Genomic DNA, 20,481 nt, shown 5'->3' with positions numbered 1-20,481 from the left:
ACCTTCACAGCCCCTAGACACCCCTTCACGTCAGAACTTAGGAATGTGAATGGGAAGAAAGTGGAAAAAAGGCTTTTGCTGTATCCAGCTATACTGCACCTGGCGTACAGCAGGGCAAGCAGCCCTTGGCTCCTTTAGTTCCAAGATTTCTTTAAAAAAGAAAACAAGTGGTCTCATGTTTTAAAAAGACATACAGCTTAGCAGTGCATCTCGAGCTGCTGCACACGGGTGACATGCACGATTTACTCCCAGGATATTCCGATCCCAAGGAGAAAAAACAATTTTACTGAAAATTAAGCAGGTATGTTTTTGAAGGATTTTGCTGTTTTAAATCCTCAGTTAAAAGCATTGGAAATGTTTAGTAGGGATGTGGTGCATGGCCTAGCTTTATCCAGTCTGGACACAAATAGACATTTAGATACCATGATGACAGGGGCTTTAGAAATAGTTATGCAATATAGGTAGGTTAGCTAGCTCTAGGTAGAGATATTTTTCAACTATTTGTATTTGCTGGAATAGCACTCTCAAGACAACTATGAGCAAATAGACATAATCAGAGCCTTCCTCTGTGATGTGACATTGAGTCAAATCCTTTAATGAGAAGTATAGTATCTGTCAAATGACATGGCTGTAGATGCAGTGATTGGATAGTCAGGATTCAAATACAGCCAATCACAAAGTGTTGGGCTCAGTTCTGAAGCTGTGTAGCCACAAAAAGCAGAGCCTTGCTTGGACACTTTTTTACAACATACAGGAATAATTCTACAAACATGGACTACAAAAATGTGTAAGACCACAGTGTGGTAGTTGGGCATTAGGATCTATAAATGCCACTGTGATATCCAGTCGCAATATACCAAGAGACCTAGAAAGACCGAACAAGGAAAGCTGTAGTTTTCAAATTTAAAAAAAAAAAAACCTCTGAGATCTAGAGCACAACAAACATCTGAACAACAGCGAGGCTTTCTTCAAGAAGGCCTGGACCATCGATTCACAGGAAGCAACAAAGATAGTTTTGCTCATTCCCCATGGGAACTTCAATATGTAACACACAGGTGACCACTTTACAATGTTATTCCATGTCACAACGATCCAAACATTAGAAAAGGTTTGGGCGGTTGTGATGTTTATCAGCCTGATCTGTGTTTTGCGCACACAGTTCAGTTTTGTGTTACCATGCTTTGTTCAACCAGTAATCTGTCAAACATGAAAACTGAGCTCTGGAAGGCCACTGGCTCAGCCTCAACAGTTTCAAAATTGCATTGCCCATCAAATGCAGGGTGGGCTACTTATCAATTAATCCAAGAGGGACTTTAAATTTTAGTATGCTGAAATTTCTCATTGGGAATACATGAGCTCTGAGTAGATACAATGTGGAGGAACCAAACCAACTCAGGTCATATAAGAACATAAGAATGGCCATACTGAGTCAGCCCAAGGGTCTATCTTGCCCAGTATTCTGTCTCCTGACAGTGGCCAATGCCAGGTGCCCCAGAGGAAATGAACAGAACAGGTAATCATCAAGTGATCCATCCCCTGTCGCCCATTTCCAGCTTCTGGCAAACAGAGGCTAGGGACACCATCGCTGCCCATCCTGGCTAGTAGCCACTGATGGACCTATCCTCCATGAACTTACCTAGTTCTTTTTTTTACCCTGTTACAGTCGTGGCCTTCATAACATTCTCTGGCAAGGAGTTCCACAGGTTGACTGTGCGTTGTGTGAAGAAATACTTCCCTTTGTTTGTTTTAAACGTGCTGCCTATTAATTTCTTTTGGTGACCTCTAGTTCTTGTGTTTATGAGAAGGAGTAAATAACACTTCCTTATTTACTTTCTCCACACCCGTCATGATTTTATAGACCTCTATCATATCCCCCGTTAGTCGTCTCTTTTCCAAGCTGAAAAGTCCCAGTCTTATTAATCCCTCCTCATATGGCAGCCATTCCATACTCCTAATCATTTTTGTTGCCCTTTTCTGAAACTTTTCCAATTCCAATATATATTTTTTGAGATGGGGCGACCATATCTGTACGCAGTATTCAAGATGTGGTAGTACCATGGATTTATATAGAGACAATATGATATTTTTGTCTTATTATCTATCCCTTTCTTAATGATTCCCAACATTCTGTTCACTTTTTTGACTGCCTCTGCACATTGAGTGGATATTTTCAGAGAACTAGCCACAATGACTCCAAGATCTTTTTCTTGAGTGGTAACAGCTAATTTAGACCCCATCATTATATATGTACAGTTGGGATTATGTTTTTCAATATGCATTACTTTGCATTTATCAACATTGAATTTCATCTGCCATTTTGTTGCCCAGTCACCCAGTTTTAAGAGAGCCTTTTCTAGCACTTTGCAGACTGACTGGAACTTAACTATCTTGAGTAGTTTTGTATCATCTGCAAATTTTGCCATCTCCCTGTTCACCCCTTTTTCCAGATCATTTATGAATATGTTGAATAGGACTGGTCCCAGTACAGACCCTGGGGGACACTGCTATTTACCTCTCTCCATTCTGAAAACTGATAATTTATTCCTACTCTTTGTTTCCTGTCTTTTAACCAGTTACCAATCCATGAAAGGACCTTCTCTCTTATCCCATGACAGCTTAAATGTCACTAATTCCTTCACCGTGGAATTTTTCCAAGACTGGAGCCTACTGAAGAACTACCCGGTGAGATCACCACGACCAACTATGCACCTGCAGTGGTTCTGCCAGTTACCCATGCTTTGAAAATGCCCTTATGCATAGGAAATGAACATAAACACCAAAGTCATAAATATACTTATATCCAAAATACTGAACTCTCTTACTGAGTATTTGAGCCACAAGTTAATAATAACAAGTATATACAGTTGCTCATGCACTAGATCTGTGCTTTAAGTTAGGTGGCTATGAGCAGGTGCCAGTCTTTGAGATGCAACAGCTGCCACTCAGTGCTGCACTGAGCTCATCCTACTCAATCATGCCTTAAGCCAATACACTGGAATAAAACATGAAAATAAAGAAAAATTAAATCAAACTACCTTTGAAAAAAATCATCCAGAGAATTAAATTATATGGAGCCAGTGGGACAAAATGGGATAGCCTGTTCAGTCTCTTTAATTGTAAAGCAAAGAACTATTAGTCTCTCAAATACAGCTGTGCACTCATCAGTCCCATGACCCTATGGAAGGGTGAGGGCAGAATTCTATCAGGCTCCCACATCCTGCTCCTATCATACAGACGTTTACTAGAGCTCTTCCAGACAGCGTCCCTGGCAAAAGTGTACATGATGATTACCTATGAAGGGCATTGCTCCAGACTCCTTCCTGAAAATGCAGAGAGGTTGGGGGCTTTATTGGACATTGTCAATCTTAACGTTGGTGTCTATAATATTTACTGAGGACTGAACGATCTCAACTCAGAATTATTCTAATCGTAATAACTATAGGCCAAGTATTGGATAGCGAATGGCTTTGGGTGCTAGAGAGGTACATAGGGACCTAGGAGTGTGATTCTGTGCTTCAATCCCAATATCAAATGTGGTACTACACTGTGGCCACTAATGCAGTGTGGTGACTACATCACCATCCTTAAGAGGAATTGTTCATAAATCCATGTAGTCAGACCCACTGGCCCCATCTCATCCACCCACTGCACCTTCCCGTAGCACAGTACAGGAAGATCTATTGAGTTGGGTTCAGTGGCACATATGGGCCCCCTTCAATTTTTCCCTCTGCACAGCTAAAACATGGCTAATCGATGTCTACTAGCTCTTGAACCTTCCACATCCACTGGGGTCTGGGGCAGGCTTAGGCCGCCGTGGTTTGGATTAGTATCACTGTTAATCAGAATCAGTGGAAGCCGTTTGGGTGCTCAGGCTATTTAGCTAGATGCCTAACTTTAGACACCCAAGCATGACCATTTTGGCCTGAGAGCCAGATTTACAATTATTTGGGCACCTAAGATTCAGATAGTCACCCAGTGGGATTTTCAAATGTGCCTAAGCAGGTCAGGCATCTAACTCTTATTGACAGCAAAGGGAATAAGGCACTTCTCTAAATCTCACTAAGCAGCTATCTGCATCTTCAAGCACCTAAATACCTTTGTAAATCTGGCCCTTAGTGACTAACCCAATTTCTCAGAGCAGGCAACAGGGTGAGGAAGAGAAGCTGGGAATCCCAACTTCCCCCAGTTCCCTGCTTTTCTCCTTAGGCTACACTCTCTCCTTCCTATATATTTTCACTTTTGCTTAAAGTCTCTACATTTACTTTCTTGGTCAAATTATTCTCTTTTGGCTCCACTGCCTTTTTTTCCTTTGCAGTGACTCCTAGCAGCCATGGTCACCAGGACATATCCTGTTCTGCTGAGCTCACATTCACTATTTCATTTTCACCTCAATGACAGTTTGGTTCTCCTCTTATTATTCCATTTTGGTTTCTGCTAGACAATTGTTCATGTGTGTGGTATGTAATTTAATACTGTAATCTGAATTTAATACTAACAAAAGCTGTATTTAAAACCAATCTTAGAAATAATGTCGATATCAATTTTCTTAGGTTTCGAATGTTTCAGTTTTGAACTTTATGTACCTATAATGAACAATTTTCATTCTTGTGTAGAATGTATTATAATAGGATACAGCCCAGATATACAAAGAGAGTCTTATGTTTCTACCCTTGGCAATTTTCAATAAAACTAAACCCAATTATGTAGGGACTGGATGGTTCAGGTCTCAGTAAAGGGATATAAAGACTTTCATCTGTAGGTCACCATCTAACAGCTGCTTTGAAGCCTGTGTGAAATGAATTCAGGGGCTCAGTCTGGTTTCTAGTGAAGAAATGTCCACACCTCAATAATTAGTAGTCTCGCTGGTGTTCTCAGAAGAAAGGCTAAGGACGGAATGGCCATGGAGACTGAGTTACCCTTTTTCCCCTGGAGATGATGTGCTCCAGGTCAAGACTGAGAAATGTTAGCAGAGCAGTACTGCCAGTGTCCGTATGGGACTTTTTTTATGGATAACCATAGAGGACTGCTGTCACCAATGCAGGGAGGGTGTGACCCATTTTACAAGGGATTGATTCATTGAAAATACAAGTAATAAAATTACATCAATTTTGACAGCTTTGAATTTTCTGTGCAATTTGTACAAATTTTAGAGTTTGAAAACCTTATGTTCGACGTAGGGTGCATCCTTGCCGCATACAGTGTGTCATCCCTCTACAGTACATCATGAGAAACAAAGTTGGGTTGAATGCCGTGTGTGACTGTTTCTAATAAAAATAGTGCAAAGCAACATGAGGGCGACACACAGCAAATACCACTACTTATTGACCTGCACTCTGCAGGAGCTAAAAATTCAATTAAATAGAGAGCCTGACTGGGGTAGGGAACTTTTGGAACAAAAATCTCACCTTCCTTGTTGAATTCTTGTGAACTCACTAGCTTAGAAGTTCTTCTGCATGCTACAAAATGGCCGTATATTTTCACTGATTCACCTAAAGGGAAAATATTCCATGTTTTGAGCCACACCGCTGATATATTCCCCCCCCCCCCCCCCCAATACTTTAGCTCATCGTTAAAGACTGGGATTTTCAAGGAGGCCAAAGGAGTGAATTTCAATGGGCTTTGAGTGCTTAAACCCCTTTGAAAATTCTAGCCAAGGTTCTTAAATGCAATTCAGTGCAAGGTACACCATTACACGTCACTGGGGTGGAAAATAAAAGCATTAAAAACTAAGGAAATTACAAGCTATCACTGAATCCACAATGGAGAGAGTCAGGTACAACTGACTTTACTGGGGTACACTCAGCATCTGAAAAGGACTACAAGCATTTCTTCTAGCGTGAACTCAGACAAAAAGAACTCTCCAAACAATTTACAATTGCACCAACTGCTATCAGTTACTGTGTGTGCTCAAGGGACAGAGGTCTGTATGGTGGATCTAAGTATTCCAATCCTGTTGATGACCTCTGTGGATGGCAAAAGGGTGCCAGGATAAATTCACAGAAAGATGGGAAGGATGCCTTTACATACCGAGATAAACTGTGCCCAACAAGCCGTCACTGCTTCGCTCTTTGGTTATCATTGCCACAGGTCATTGCGATTGCCCATACCCATCAGGCACTGTGAAACTGAGATGGTTGGTTTTTAACCTAATACTATGGTGGACTCACTAATGTTATTGACTCTTTTTAGACAGTAGCAATTTACTAAGTGATGTGTTTCTCCAATAGATTTATGAGATTGTGGATAACTTCAGTCATGTAACTAAATTAATGGAGGAAGTAGAGCTCTCCATTTAGTAATAAGGTCATGTCCAGCATTTAGCGCTCCTTTCCCAAACTCTCTCCCTGGCCTTTTAGCATTTTCTTTATTGAGCTTTTCACATGATAGAGCAAGATAGCATTTTATTAGTTAAAAGCTGCATTCAAGATCCATATCTACATAAAGAAAACCACTAACATACTTGTCCAAATGCTTCTCTACCCTTTTAGTTAATATCATTTATACATAATGCACATCTGTCTGCCCTAGGTATACCTAAGGCATCTATCATCTTGGGATCCAAGCAGCAAATTCACTCACTTTAAAAATAAACAAGTCAACGGTGACTTTTCCCTCTGTGCCCCTTGGCTGTATATTGTATGTTTGCATGCGTGCATGTGAAATACTTATGTGGGAAAGGCTCAGGTCTCTCATTTTGAGCTGAGGGTAGCCAGAATATCACTCAATTTGATCTATTCTAGTAAGGAATTCCATAGCCAGGGTCCTGCTACCAAGAACACCCTGGTACATGGCACTTTGCCATAGGCAAATTGTGTCAGTCAACAAACAGAACGCCTATTCCATAGAGCTTCAAAGTTTACAGGCACAAAGGCATAACAGTCTAACTTGGACAGATATAAGAAAGACCAGGTGGGTGAGGTAATCTCTTTTATTGGACCAATTTCTGTTGGTGAAAGAGGCAAGCTTTTGAGCTACACAGAAGAGGTTACTCACTCTATGTAGCAACTGTGGTTCTTTGAGATGTGTACTCATAAGGGTGTTCCACTTCAGCTGCACATGTGCCTGATGGGAGATTTTCCAGCTAGCCATGTTCGTTCGGCCTGCGCATGCACCCTATGCCTCCTCATGCCAGATACTGAGGCTATATAGGGCTGTGTGGGCAAACTGCCCTCAGTTCCTTCTCCACTGAAAGGAACAGTCCGAAGCAGAGGGGAAGGAGGACGGTTAGCGGAGCACCCATAGTGACGCACATCTCATAGAACCGCAGTTACTGCCTGAAATGAGTAACACCTGTTCTTCAAGTAGTGTCTCTATGGGTGCTCTGCTTCATGTGATTTCCAAGCAGTATCCCCAGATGGAGGAGGGAGCTTCAGAAGAGAGTCCAGAACTGAAGACAGTACTGAAGAAAAAATGGTTACCTTCCTTTAGTAACTGTTGTTCTTCGAGATGTGTTGCTCATGTCCATTCCATTCTAGGTTTGCACGTGCCCACGTGCACAGCTGCCAGAGATTTCTGCCTTAGAGGTATCTGTAGGGCTGGCAGTGGCACCCCCTGGAGTGCTGTGCCCATGCATCGGTATATTAGGTGCTGCCGGCCCTACACCCTCTCAGTTCCTTCTTGCCGGCAGCTCCGACAGAGGGGCAGGAGGGTGAGTAATGGAATGGAGGTGAGCAACCCATCTCAAAGAAGAACAGTTACGAAAGTTAGGCAACCATTTTTTCTTCTTCAAGTGCCTGTGTAATGTCAACAGACCCGGTCATCATCGGGCGGGATCGAACCAGGGACCTCTGGAATTTAGTGCATAAGCCTCTACCGCATGAGCTAAAAGCCAACTACCTCTTAGCTGTGGAGCAAATTCATTTAACTCTCTCTCTAAATGGTCTCTGTGCCACTAGATGGGACAGAACACCACACCCAGTAGGTGTGTGGGTTAATACTTCCACTAGATGAGGAAGCGCGTCCCAAGCTTCAGAGACTTCCCAGTTGAAATTCTGGACAAGCCCCCACTTGTAACATCGACAGACCCCGGTTGTCGGTGAGTGGGATCAAACCTGGGACCTCTGGAGCTTGGAGCATGAGCCTCTACTGCATGAACTAAAAGCCAACTGCCTCTTAGCTAAGGCTGTAGAGCAAATTCATTTAACTCTCTCTATAACTGGTCTCTGTGCCACTAGATGAGACAGAACACCGCACCCAGGAGGTGTGCGGGTTACATTTGCTCATGTTGATTTCATTCTAGGTGATTCACAAGCAGTATCCCTGGTGGCAGGCTCAGAGTTCATGGTTATGCAGCTTGCAACACTGCTCTGCCAAAGCCAGCATTGTCTTGGGCCTGCTGGGTGAGCGCATAATGAGACGTAAACCAGTGGATAGACGACCAGGTAGCGGCCCTGCAGATATCCTGAATCGGCAGCTGGGCCAGGAAGACTGCTGATGAAGCCTGCACCCATGTCAAGTGGGCAGTCACCGTCAGCAGTGGAGGCACCTTTGCCAGATTATAGCAGTAATGGATGCAGGCCGTGATCCAGGACAAAATCCTCTGTGCAAACACTGAGCCACCTTTCATCCTGTCTGCCACCGCAACAAAGAACTGCACTGACTTACGAAATGGCTTGGTACTGTCGATGTAGAAGGCAAGCACCCTCCTGACATCCAGGGCGTGCAATTTGTGCCCCTCTTCCAATGTATGTGGCTTCAGAAAGAAGACACCTAAGTACGTCTTGGGCGGTATGAAACTGTGAAACTACCTTGAGCAGGAACACTGGATGAGGCCGGAGCTGACCTTGTCTTTGTAGAACATCGTTTAGGCCAGCTCTGAAGTAAACACCCTGATCTCAGAGACTCTACAGGTGGATATTATTGTTACCAGGAAAGAAACTTTCCAGGAGAGGAGGAGAAGGGAGCAGGAAGCTACAGGCTCAAAGGAGGACCCATGAGCTGCAACAGCATGAGATTCAGGTCCCAGGGAGGGACGGGATCCCTGACTTGTGGGTAGAGATACTTCAGACCTTTCAAAAAATGGACAATCGTGTCGTGAGCGAAGACTGACCTGCTCTGGAGCGGAGGGTGGAAAGCCGAAATAGCAGCCAAATGGACTTTGATTTGCAGAAGATAGTCCAGGATAGCCTGCAGAGAGGCCTGCTTAGCCCGGATACCCCGGTCCAAGGCCCAGCCCGTGAACCTCTTCCACTTGGGTAGATAGGTGGCTCTGGTGGAGGGCTTTCTGCTACCCACTAGACCTGTTGGACCCGGACCAAGCATTCCCATTCTTCCGCCTTTAGCCATGCAGAAGCCACACTGTCAAGTGCAGTGTTGCCAGGTTTGGACGCAAGGAGACTGCCGTGGTTCTGGGACAGCAGGTCTGGCCAGAGAGGCAACTGTAGTGGGGTAGCCACCAAAAGGTCCTGCAGAATGCCGAACCAGTGTTGCCAAGGCCATCCAGGAGCTATCAGGATCACCTTCGCCTTGTCCTGTTTGATCTTCATAAGGACCTTGTGGATTACCAGCACTGGTGGGAAGGCATACATCAGAGCCCCTGCCCACAGGAGCAGAAAGGCATCTGACAGGGAGCCCCTGTCCAATCTCCGGAATGAGCAGAACATGTGGCATTTCCTGTTCTGATGGGACGTGAACAGGTCCACCCGGGGAGTCCCCCACCCTCACACTGACCATCTCCGGGTGGAGCAACCACTTGTGGCGAGACAAGAAGATCCTGCTGAGGCGATCTGCTACCACATCCTTGGCCTCGGGCAGATGCGCAGCCACCAAATGGATGGCATGCCGCACACAGAAGCCCCAAAGGCAGAGAGCTTCTTGGCAAAGGAGCAACGATCAGGATCTGCCCTGCCTGTTGATGTAATACATCGCTGCAGTATTGTCTGTCAGAACCTGCACCACCTTGTCTTTCACATGGAGCAGGAAAGCTTGGCAGGCCAGGCGAACCACTTTGAGCTCCCTGACCTTTATGTGGAGGGACAGATTATCCCACGACCAGTGGCCTTGCATGCTGAGCTCACCCAGGTGGGCTCCACAGCCCAGGTCAGAGGCTTTGGAAACCAGGGACAGCGACGGGGACGGGGCCACAAAAGGAACTCCCTCCAACACCATTTCGGGGCTCAGCCACCAAACCAGGGACGATCGTACGTGAACCGGCACCCTGATCACCTGGTCTAAATCATGTCTGTTGGGGAAGTAGACTGACATCAACCACTCTTGCAGTGGCCGGAGATGGAGCTGGGCATGCTGAACCACGTACATACATGTGGCCATGTAGTCCTAACAACCGCAGGTAGGTGTGAGCAGTGGTGAGCGGGTAGCTTTTCACATGGGCGATCAGATGCAACATGACCTGGAAACACGCCTCCAGAAGGAAGGCTCTGGCTCGTGCGGAGTTGAGAACAGCCACAATGAACTCTATTCATTGCACCAGCCTTATGGTCGATTTCTTTTCATTTATCAACAGGCCCAGGTCGCAGCAGGTAGAACAAACCAGATCGAGTCTCCTTTGCACCTGATCCCGAGGTCTGCCCTTTATTAGCCAATCATCGAGATATGGGTAGATCTGAACACCTCAATGCCTGTGGTAAGCAGCCACTGGTGCCATACATTTTGTAAAAAACCCTAGGGCAGACGAGAGACCAAAGGGCAGTGCCATGAACTGGAAATGGCACCCGCCCACCACAAAACGTAGGTATCGTCTGTGACCTTGGAAGATGGAGATACATAAATAAGTGTCCTTCAGATTGAGGGTGGCGTACCAGTCTCCTGGATCCAGGGCGGGGATGATGGAGGTCAGGAAGACCATAAGAAACTTCAACTTTTTGAGAGACTTGTTGAGGCGCAGGTCCAGAATGGGTCTTAGACCCCCTTTCACTTTAGAGAGTAGGAAATAACAGGAGTAGAATCCTTTTCCCCTCATGTTCCAGGAGACCTCTTCCACTTCCCCCAGCTGCATTAGGTTCTCGGACCTCTTGAATGAGGAGTTTCTCATGAGAAGGGTCCCTCAAGAGGGACAGGGAAAGGGGGGGGGGGTGGCTGAGAGGGTGTAGCCCCGAGATACAATCTCCATCTCCCAACGGTCCAAGGTGATCCGCAACCAGGCCGAACAGTAGGGATGAAGACGGGTGAGGAAAGAATGAGGCAGATCCCGGGAGTTGACTGTGGTATTGCTCTCAAGCACATCCTCAAAATAAGTGCTTCTGGCCATCATGAGGCTTTGGTGGGCCGGGTTGCACAGGGGAGCAGGAGGAGGAAGGGTGGCAATGACCAAAACTCATGTCTCTATCCCTTCTCCTTGCAGGCCCCTGTCGAGGCAGCCAAGGCCTTGGCGGTGGCTGGACCTGCTTCATCACTGACTCTGGCATATGCAGACCCAGTGAGCTAAGAGTGACTCGAGTGTCCTTCAGTCTGTGCACCCTCACATCAGTCTGTTCCGCGAAGAGACCATTGCCATCAAAGGGAAGATCCTGGATCAAGGCCTGCATTTCCTGGGATTGGCCAGCGGTCTGAAGCCAGGAGCTATGCTTCATGACCACCGCTGACATGACCACCCTAGCTACTCAATCGGCCGCATTCCACACCATTTGGAGGGAGCACCTTACAGCTGTCATACCCTCCGCCATCAGGGCCCCAGATTCCTGGGCTGAGTCCTGGGGCAGGGAGTCCTTGAACTGATGGAGGGAGTCCCATAAGTTGAAGTTGTACCTTCTGGGGGAGAGAGGGCTATTTGGCTCCAGTGTGGGCTGTCTGCCCAAACTGGGTCCTTTGCCCTTCTTGCTCGGTGCCTGGGAGTCACTCTTCTCAAACTCTTCTTAGGCACTGGTGACAGGGAGCGGTGACGGGTGGAGCCCAGTGCTGGGGGTGCGCTGTGCACCGAGGCCGAGGTACTCAGGGCAGTCTGGCCAGGAAAGCTCAGACACTGGCCAGAGAGCAGCCTCTATGAGGAGAGCCCTCAAATGGATGTCTCACTCTCTCTGAGTTCTGGGACGAAAGTTCTTACAGATATGCCACTTCTCCTTCACGTGTGATTTACCCCAAGCATTTGAACCAGCTGCTATGGGGTCACTAACAGGCATGGGCCTGTTACAGTCAGAGCAGGGCTTAAAACCCAGAGACCGAGGCATGCCCTGCCTGGGGTCAAGTCCTCGCTGGGACTCTATGTCTAACTACACTACTTAACAACTATTTATTAACTAATACTGTAAACAAACTATTTACAAAGCCTTAAGGCTCGAAGTCTGAAATAGAAGAACCACTAGCCCTTGCAAGACAAAGGAAAGGCACTCCGCCTAACCACCATGGGCAGTAAGAAGGAACTGAGAGGGCATAGGGCCGGCAACGCCTAATATACCAACACATGGGCGCGACACTCAAGAGGGTGCTACAGCCAACCCTACGGATACTGCTAAGGCAAAAATCTCCAACAGCTGCACACATGGGCATGCACACACCTAGAATGGAATGGACATGAGCAAGCACTTGAAGAAGAACCAAGTGCCACATCGGATCTGACAGCATGGATCAGGACGTAATATTTTGAAAATGTATGTACTGAAGCCCATGTAGCAGCCCTACATAATTCAGATACTGGTACATTTTTCAGTAATGCTGCAGATGTTGCCTGTGCATTGGTTGAAATGTGGTATCATCCTTTGGGGGGGCAAATGAACGTCTGCAGCACCATAACAAGTGATAATACATCCACATATCCCTTTCAATAGTCTCTGAGCAGAGATCGAATCATAGAATCATAGAATATCAAGGTTAAAAGGGACCTCAGGAGGTCATCTAGTCCAACCCCCTGCTCAAAAGCAGGACCAATCCCCAATTAAATCATCCCAGCCAGGGCTTTGTCAAGCCTGACCTTAAAAATATCTAAGGAAGGAGATTCCACCACCTCCCTAGGCAACGCATTCCAGTGTTTCACCACCCTCCTAGTGAAAAAGTTTTTCCTAATATCCAACTTAAACCTCCCCCACTGCAACTTGAGACCATTACTCCTTGTCCTGTCCTCTTCCACCACTGAGAATAGTCTAGAACCATCCTCTCTGGAACCACCTCTCAGGTAGTTGAAAGCAGCTATCAAATCCCCCCTCATTCTTCTCTTCTGCAGACTAAACAATCCCAGTTCCCTCAGCCTCTCCTCATAAATCATGTGTTCCAGACCCCTAATCATTTTTGTTGCCCTTCGCTGGACTCTTTCCAATTTATTCACATCCTTCTTGTAGTGTGGGGCCCAAAACTGGACACAGTACTCCAGATGAGGCCTCACCAATGTTGAATAGAGGGGGACGATCACGTCCCTCGATCTGCTTGCTATGCCCCTACTTATACATCCCAAAATGCCATTGGCCTTCTTGGCAACAAGGGCACACTGCTGACTCATATCCAGCTTCTCGTCCACTGTCACCCCTAGGTCCTTTTCCGCAGAACTGCTGCCTAGCCATTCGGTCCCTAGTCTGTAGCTGTGCATTGGGTTCTTCCGTCCTAAGTGAAGACATCATGGATCTATCTGCGAAGAAAATGAAGAGCCCAGATGACTTCCTAAATAGCTTGGGCCTATTTAAGTAGAAGATCAATGCCCTTCTAACATCCAGGCTGGCTAAACAGGATTCCTGCAGAGAGACCTCTCCTGTCGGCTTAATTACTCCAGCCCCAGCAAGTGGCGGTAATTATGGCAGCGGGATAAGCTCTCCCATCAACTTAGCACTGTCCACACCAGTACTTAAGTGGCCATAGGTTATGTCACTCCGGCAGGTGGTTAATTCACACCCCTGAGTGACATAACATGTCAACGTAAGCTGTAGTGTAGCCATAGCCTAAAACAAGTGTTTCAGGCCTCAGTTTGAGAGTGCCTGCCTTAGAGGACTGCTGCCCTATTATCGCTGTCACTTCTGAACACAGAGACTCCAGAGTAGCCAGCAGAGCTTTCCCCCTGCTGGGAAACAACTTTGTGACTGGATCTGCTGCCCATTTATAACCTCCCACATGGCAGCAGACACACAGCATTGCCATCTCCTGCTGGACTGCAGACACTAACATATTGCTCAATTGTCTTAACTTTCTCCTGCTCTTGTTGTGGGCGGGTGGCTCTGGTGTTCCCTTACTTCCTGAAAGGCAGACAGGGCTCCGAGGGGCAAACTCTTTTCAGGGAAAGAAAAGCAAATGTAAGCTAGAAGGGAAAGAGTGCAGGGAAGGATGGGTGGCAGAGTAAGAGTCCGGTCTTCAGCACCACCTGAGGTTGGCTAAGGAGGGAGGATGGAGAGCAGGGGAACAAGGCGAGCAGGAAGGAGACAAAAGGCAGAGGGATGGGAGGCTGAATAGAAGGGTGCTGGTAGTAGGGTGATCAAACCTCCAGTTTTGGCAGGGACAGTCCCTTTTTTAAGCCCTGTCCCGACCATCCCTACTTTTTTTTTCCCAAAAGGCATTTTTCCCATTTGCTCTTGCCGACTTGATCAGTTGGCAAGAGCAAACAGGACAAATGCCCACTTTTGTCAAAAAAGTGGGGGTGCAATGCAGAAGGGGTGAATGAAGATGCCAGGTTCCTGCACGGCGGGTGGCAGAGCAGGAGGAGGCAATGTTCCAGCATAAGGAGAGGCAGGGTTCCAGCAAAGGGTGACAGCCTCCTGAAGGGGGCCCACAGGGTTCCAGCAACAGGTGACAGCCTCTTGAGGGGGCCCTGTAGGGTTCCAGCAACGGGTGACAGCCTTCTGGTGGGGGGCGGGGGGCCTCGGGCAAGCAGCTGGAGGTGTCCCCTTTTTTTCTTTGAAAAATATGGTCACCCTGGCTGGTAAGGGACTGGAGAGGGATGTGAGGGGGAGGAGGCTGAGGAGGAAAGGGAAGCAGAATAGCGATAGGGGAGCAAATGCAGGGGACAGACAGGTCCATCCCAGAAGTTAGGGGAACCTAGGTGCAGTTCTCCTCCCTGAGTTGTGTGTGTGCATATAAGGGAGAATTTTCACCTGAAACAATCACACCAGTTGGGGGTGCGTAGCTTCCTCCTATTCTTTAAATGTCATATTCGGGGCTGGATTTAGGGTCAGGCCACCCAAGTTTCCATAAGCTTAGAGGAAACTAATTTTTTTTATTATAAATGGCATAAATACAGATGTACAGATCCTAGCGTGCAAATTTATCATTTTCTATAACAGGGATAAATCATGCATGCAAATCGTGCAAAGTCGTAAAATGGGCTACAAATGCAATAAAAAATAAGGTATTCAAAAGTTGAACAAATGTTGGGGGGCAGCGAGCGCTGCCGAAGATGCTCCTCACCAGGGGCACCATTTGGTCTAGGGCCAGCCCTGGTCATATTGAATTCTTTTGCTGTGTCTGTACCTGTGTTCTCTCATTGTTAAAGGAAAAGTAGCCTCAAGGACTGGAAATCATACTGGCTCATGTGCCTTTTAAATCATGGGGGTTTTACAGCTCAGCAGTAGTAATCCTGTTCTTAATGTGCCTAGATGAATATATTTGTTAAAGGCAGCAGGTCAGTTGAAAACATCCATGGCATTTGTTCAATAATCCCATGGGATCTCAGGCCTCCTCAGTGTACTCAATGGGAGGAAAAAAATAACTCTTAATGGAAATTTTTAAAAAGAATTTCTAAACATTTGGGCTGGGATCAGAACACTATGCTCTTTGTGGAATGGTCTCTCATATTCTAGGATTGCACAGGCCCAGGTAAAATTAGGCCCTGAGGGAAAGCCCTCTAACGCAGTGGTTCTCAAACTTTTGTATTGGTGACTCCTTTCACATAGCAAGCCTCTGAGTTTGAGACCCCCCCACTTATAAATTAAAAACACTTTTTTATATATTTAACACCATTATAAACGCTGGAGGCAAAGCAGGGTTTGGGGTGGAGGCTGACAGCTCGTGACCCCCCTCCCCATGTAATAACCTCATGACCCCCCTGAGGGGTCCCGACCCCCAGTTTGAGAACCCCTGAGCTAACATCTTGATGCAGATGCATCGCATCGGCCAGGTGAGTGGCAGCCAGGTAAGTCCCCCTCCCCACCAGTCCGTGCAGCTGCTTGGAGGGGGTATGGCGGGCTCTTGGCACATGCCCCACATGATGGCAGTTGTGGGTTCTGGTAAGCTAAGGTAATGAATTTTTTAAATAAAAGGATACGGAAGAATCAGGGTCCATACCAGGTGCAGGGGTTGACCTGGGATGAGACTGGGAAGGAGATGGGGGAGGTTTTGAGAGACCCCAGAGGAAAAGAATGTCAGGAAAAGGGGATGGTGTGCTGGCATGTGGCATACTGGGTAAAATGGGAAGCTGATCTCCTCCAACATATTAAGGATTTGGAGGGGATTGTGGTACAACAACGTTGTTTAATGGAAAAATCCGTACTAGCAGGGAAGTAGCCGATTTAAAGGCATGGGATTCTGCATGGACAGAGGAGTCCTGTGAGGCAGTTTGGCAGGAGAGAGATGAACTGCTGGGGAGAGTAGAAGACTTAGAGGATGAACTGTATCAATGTAAACATGGGGGTAATGAACGGGGGCCCCCAGAACCATCTGCCCCACCAATGGTACTAAAGAAAATACCTCCTCCTCCCTACCCTGAAAATACACTATACCCTTGACTGCCAGTGGACGTTGTACACCAGTGAACCACAGTTACAGCCCCTGTGACAGAGGCTACTCGGGAGGAACTGCAGGGGGCGGGAATAGTGGCCCGTTTCAGAGTCGGAGGAGCAGGTCCCCCAAGTAGTAGAACGGATGGAAATCTGCCCCTTGTCCCTGAAGGACTGGGAGGCAGTGCTGGGCTGGCTGGGAAAGGTACCCCAGGGTGATTGGGATCAGTTTGTGCTGTGGCTAGTGGAGGTGGACAGGGAGATGGAGAGTTTGACTCACGAGGACGAGGTGATCATATGGTGTAGTCGTTTGAGACGGGGCCCCTTGGGAATTGATGTGGCAGGGGCCAGGCTGGCACACCCATTTCTAATCCCGGGACAGGTGGAAAAACAGCTGTTCGGTGTGTACTCTTGTACTGCGGGGATGAATAAGATATAGTGAATCCCTGGGGAAACAGGGTGGGATATACTTAATCGCATACAGGCATGGGCATGGTGCTGGGTGGATTCCCTGGACGGTCCATGGATGATGCCCCAGGCAGGGGCACTGGGACCTGGTGGGGGTGTGGAGCATGGTAGGGGTGTGGAGTTGCTGGAGAAATGGTTGAAGCTGAGCGCCCCACAGTTTGTGGGGCACTTACAGCTGCAGCACCCTGAACTTGTTGGAGCTGTGTGGAGGTGAATGCATCAGGAGGAAAAGCCAGTCCATGTTATTACACTGGGAGGTCAGTATCAGGCGGAAAGGGGTGGATCAGCCAGGAGGGGAGGATGTAGAGGGAGGGGTCGTGGTCTCGGGGGAGTAGTAGGGACGAACGGACAGCTACAGAGCAACACATTCAGAGACTTCAGGCTAAACTGACTACCCAGGATATTACCAGATCAGAGGGGAAGTTGCCCCGGACAACTGGGGACTGGGACTGCCTGAAATGCCAGGCACACAACTTTGGTGCCAGGATCCCCGGTCCCACCCCGAACAAGTGGGAGGGACAGAGGTGGGTGTTGCAACTTAGGGGCATTCTGTCCATGTTCTCAGTTTAGAATGGGATGCATCTGGTCGCCCCACACTCCAGGGGGCAATCGAAGGGAGTCCCAGGAGGGATTTTTTGATAGACACTGGTGCAACCATCAGTTTAACCACATGGGAGCAGGGGAGACCCTCAGAAGGAACTGCAACAGTTGTAAGGGCAACAAGAGGAGAGACACAATTAACCCTGAGGAAGGGACAGATCAAAGGTACCTGGGGGGAAGGGGAGATTATGTAGGGTTGTAATAATACTCTCAATTTGTTGGGGGCAGGAGATTTACACAAGCTGGGACTTGTACTGGACTTAGCCAGCTCGGTATATCTACGAGGACAGAAGCAGGACAGACAGGGCTATACCATTCCAATAGGGATAGCCACTATGACCATTAAAGCAGCATATGCCCTCCCACCACCCCCAGCAGGATGGAAACATCCCTGTGTGGGCTAAGGATAATTCGGATTGTGAAAGGGGCGGTATGGACCCTTCCCCCCAGAAACAGTATCCTATTCCTTGGGAGGCACTGACAGAAATAGGGGCAACTATTGGGGAATTGGAACAGAGGGGACTGATTAGAGTGGTTGCGTCCCCTTGTAATGTTGCTGTGTGGTCAGCGAGAAAGCCAAATGTTACCTGGCACCTCACTGTTAATTACAGGGCACTAAACGCTCTGGCCAAGTCACCAGCCTCAGTGGTGGCAGTGTACCCTGAAATGTTGGCCTGTATTGGACCCCAATTCCAAATTTTTACCATTTTGGACATAGCTAATGGGTTTTGGTCTCTACAACTAGCTACCTCATGTCAATATAAAACCGCATTCACATGGGAGGGCAGACAATTTTGCTGGACAGTCCTACCCCAGGAATATCGGGATTCCCCTGCAATTTTCCACAGATACATGAAACAAGCTCTGGAGGAGGTGGATTCAGCAAGATGCATACAATATAATATGTAGACGACCTGCTGCTAATGTCAGGGACAGAGGCGGAAGACAGGGAACTTACTGAGCAAGTCCTGCAGGCTTTGGCAAAAGAGGAGTTAAAAGTCAATAGGAAGAAGGCACAAATGGGACAGACAAGGGTAAATTACCTGGGATGGAGGGATCTCAGGTGGGAAGGGAGATTGATAAGGGACAGGTGCAATTAATCCAGTCCCTGCAGCTGCCCACCAATGTTAAAACCTTGCAAAGTTTTCTGGGGCTAACTGAATTTTGCAGGAATTTTATGGCCAATTATGCAGAAATAGCCCAACCTCTATTCAACCCAATCTGAGCCTCAATTTGGGAATGGTCAGAAGAGTGTAGTGAGGGTACTAAGGAACACATAACCAGTGCTGGTATCCCCAGATGGGGAGAAACCCTTTAACCTGTACCCTTTGGTATCTGACATTACCACTGGGTGTGCATTGACACACATGTAGGGGGCAAAGGACTGACCTGTGGCCTTTGCCTCCTGACTTTTGAGTGTTGTGGAACTTGAGTATGGATGGTGTGAAAAGGTGATGTTGTGTACCTACTCAGGGTAGGGAAATTCAAATACCTCATGAGAATGCAGAGGTAATAGTCCAGTCCTATCATGACCCCCACTGGCTGCTAAACATGCATACTATTTTATAGGGACAAACGAGTGGGCAGCGTATTGCAAAGTGTTATTGGCTCTACAAGCTGAAAACATTACTGCAGAAGTAAGTGGCAAAGGAACCCGCAGTCTGGGTAGGCAGATTACACCTGTCTGGCACACCACACCAATGTGAAGCCAGCCCAGGTAAAAACCCAACACCAGGTGTTTTGGGCAGCTAACCCCAATCAGGTAAAGAAGGGGACACTGGTATGGTTTTTGGATGGAAGTTGGGACATGGTGTATATGCCGAGTTAACCATTTTGAAGAATGTAACCCTACAGGTGATATGGCTGCCAAGTTGGAAGAGCCCAAATTTAAAATTGGCTGCAGCCTGGAGTTGAGAATATTCCCTGGTGACCAAACATGAGAACCATTGCAGGAGAGGGTGCAGCCAGCACTTTTCAACATCTCCTTTCACTCTATTACATTGGTTGTACACCCTAAGGAATGGTGGGTGGACCAAATTCATCCCAACTGTAGTGCATACATAAAGAGATTGAAACAATTCGATTGGTGGGTGAGGGAGCACACCCAGAGTCATCAGAAAAGGGGATTGTGGGCAGCAGGAAACACTGCTGGGTGCATGGTACATGGGGGACAAGTGGGTAACCAAACTGATAAGCCGAAATGTGAGATTTCAACAAATCAATGAACAACACAGCAACTATCGGCAGTTGCCACAGGATGGAGGACAGCAATAGAGATGAACCTGTGGTTAACTCATTGGGCAGGAGACCTTATGACATGAGTGGGGGATGGCTTCAGAAGGCAAACATGGGGAGAAGTGTGTGTAGGTATACAAAATGCTCAGTTAATGTTAATGGCTATCACGAGAGACTTGGTGAGAACAATGGTCTACAGTGTTGAATCAGGCGGCTAGCCCATATTTATCCACACTTGCAAAAACATACCCATCCACCTGGAAAGTAATATCCGCAACCTGTGGGGGCCAGTACTTGTGTAATTGTTACCATTCCACAGGAAGGGAATGCAACTAAGGTGGTCCCCCTGAATCCTATGTGAACAAGAAAAGGAGGAGTGCGTTGGGAACCACTGGGAAATAGATTGGGAGGGTGGAATGATGTGAATTGGACTATCATTACATTTACTAAAATATCCAACTAATGAGTTTATCCCAAAGTACCTCAACTCCCCTGCTGATAAGAGCACCAGCTGTCTACTAGGCTGCCAAAACCTCCCCCTCAACTTCTATAATGCCTCTGTCAGTATAAAAATCTGCAGTACACTGAAGACAGCACA

The sequence above is a fragment of the Caretta caretta genome, chromosome 8 (assembly GCF_965140235.1).
Source record: "Caretta caretta isolate rCarCar2 chromosome 8, rCarCar1.hap1, whole genome shotgun sequence".
NCBI lineage: Eukaryota > Metazoa > Chordata > Testudines > Cheloniidae > Caretta > Caretta caretta.
Note: the sequence above shows the minus strand (reverse complement) of the source record.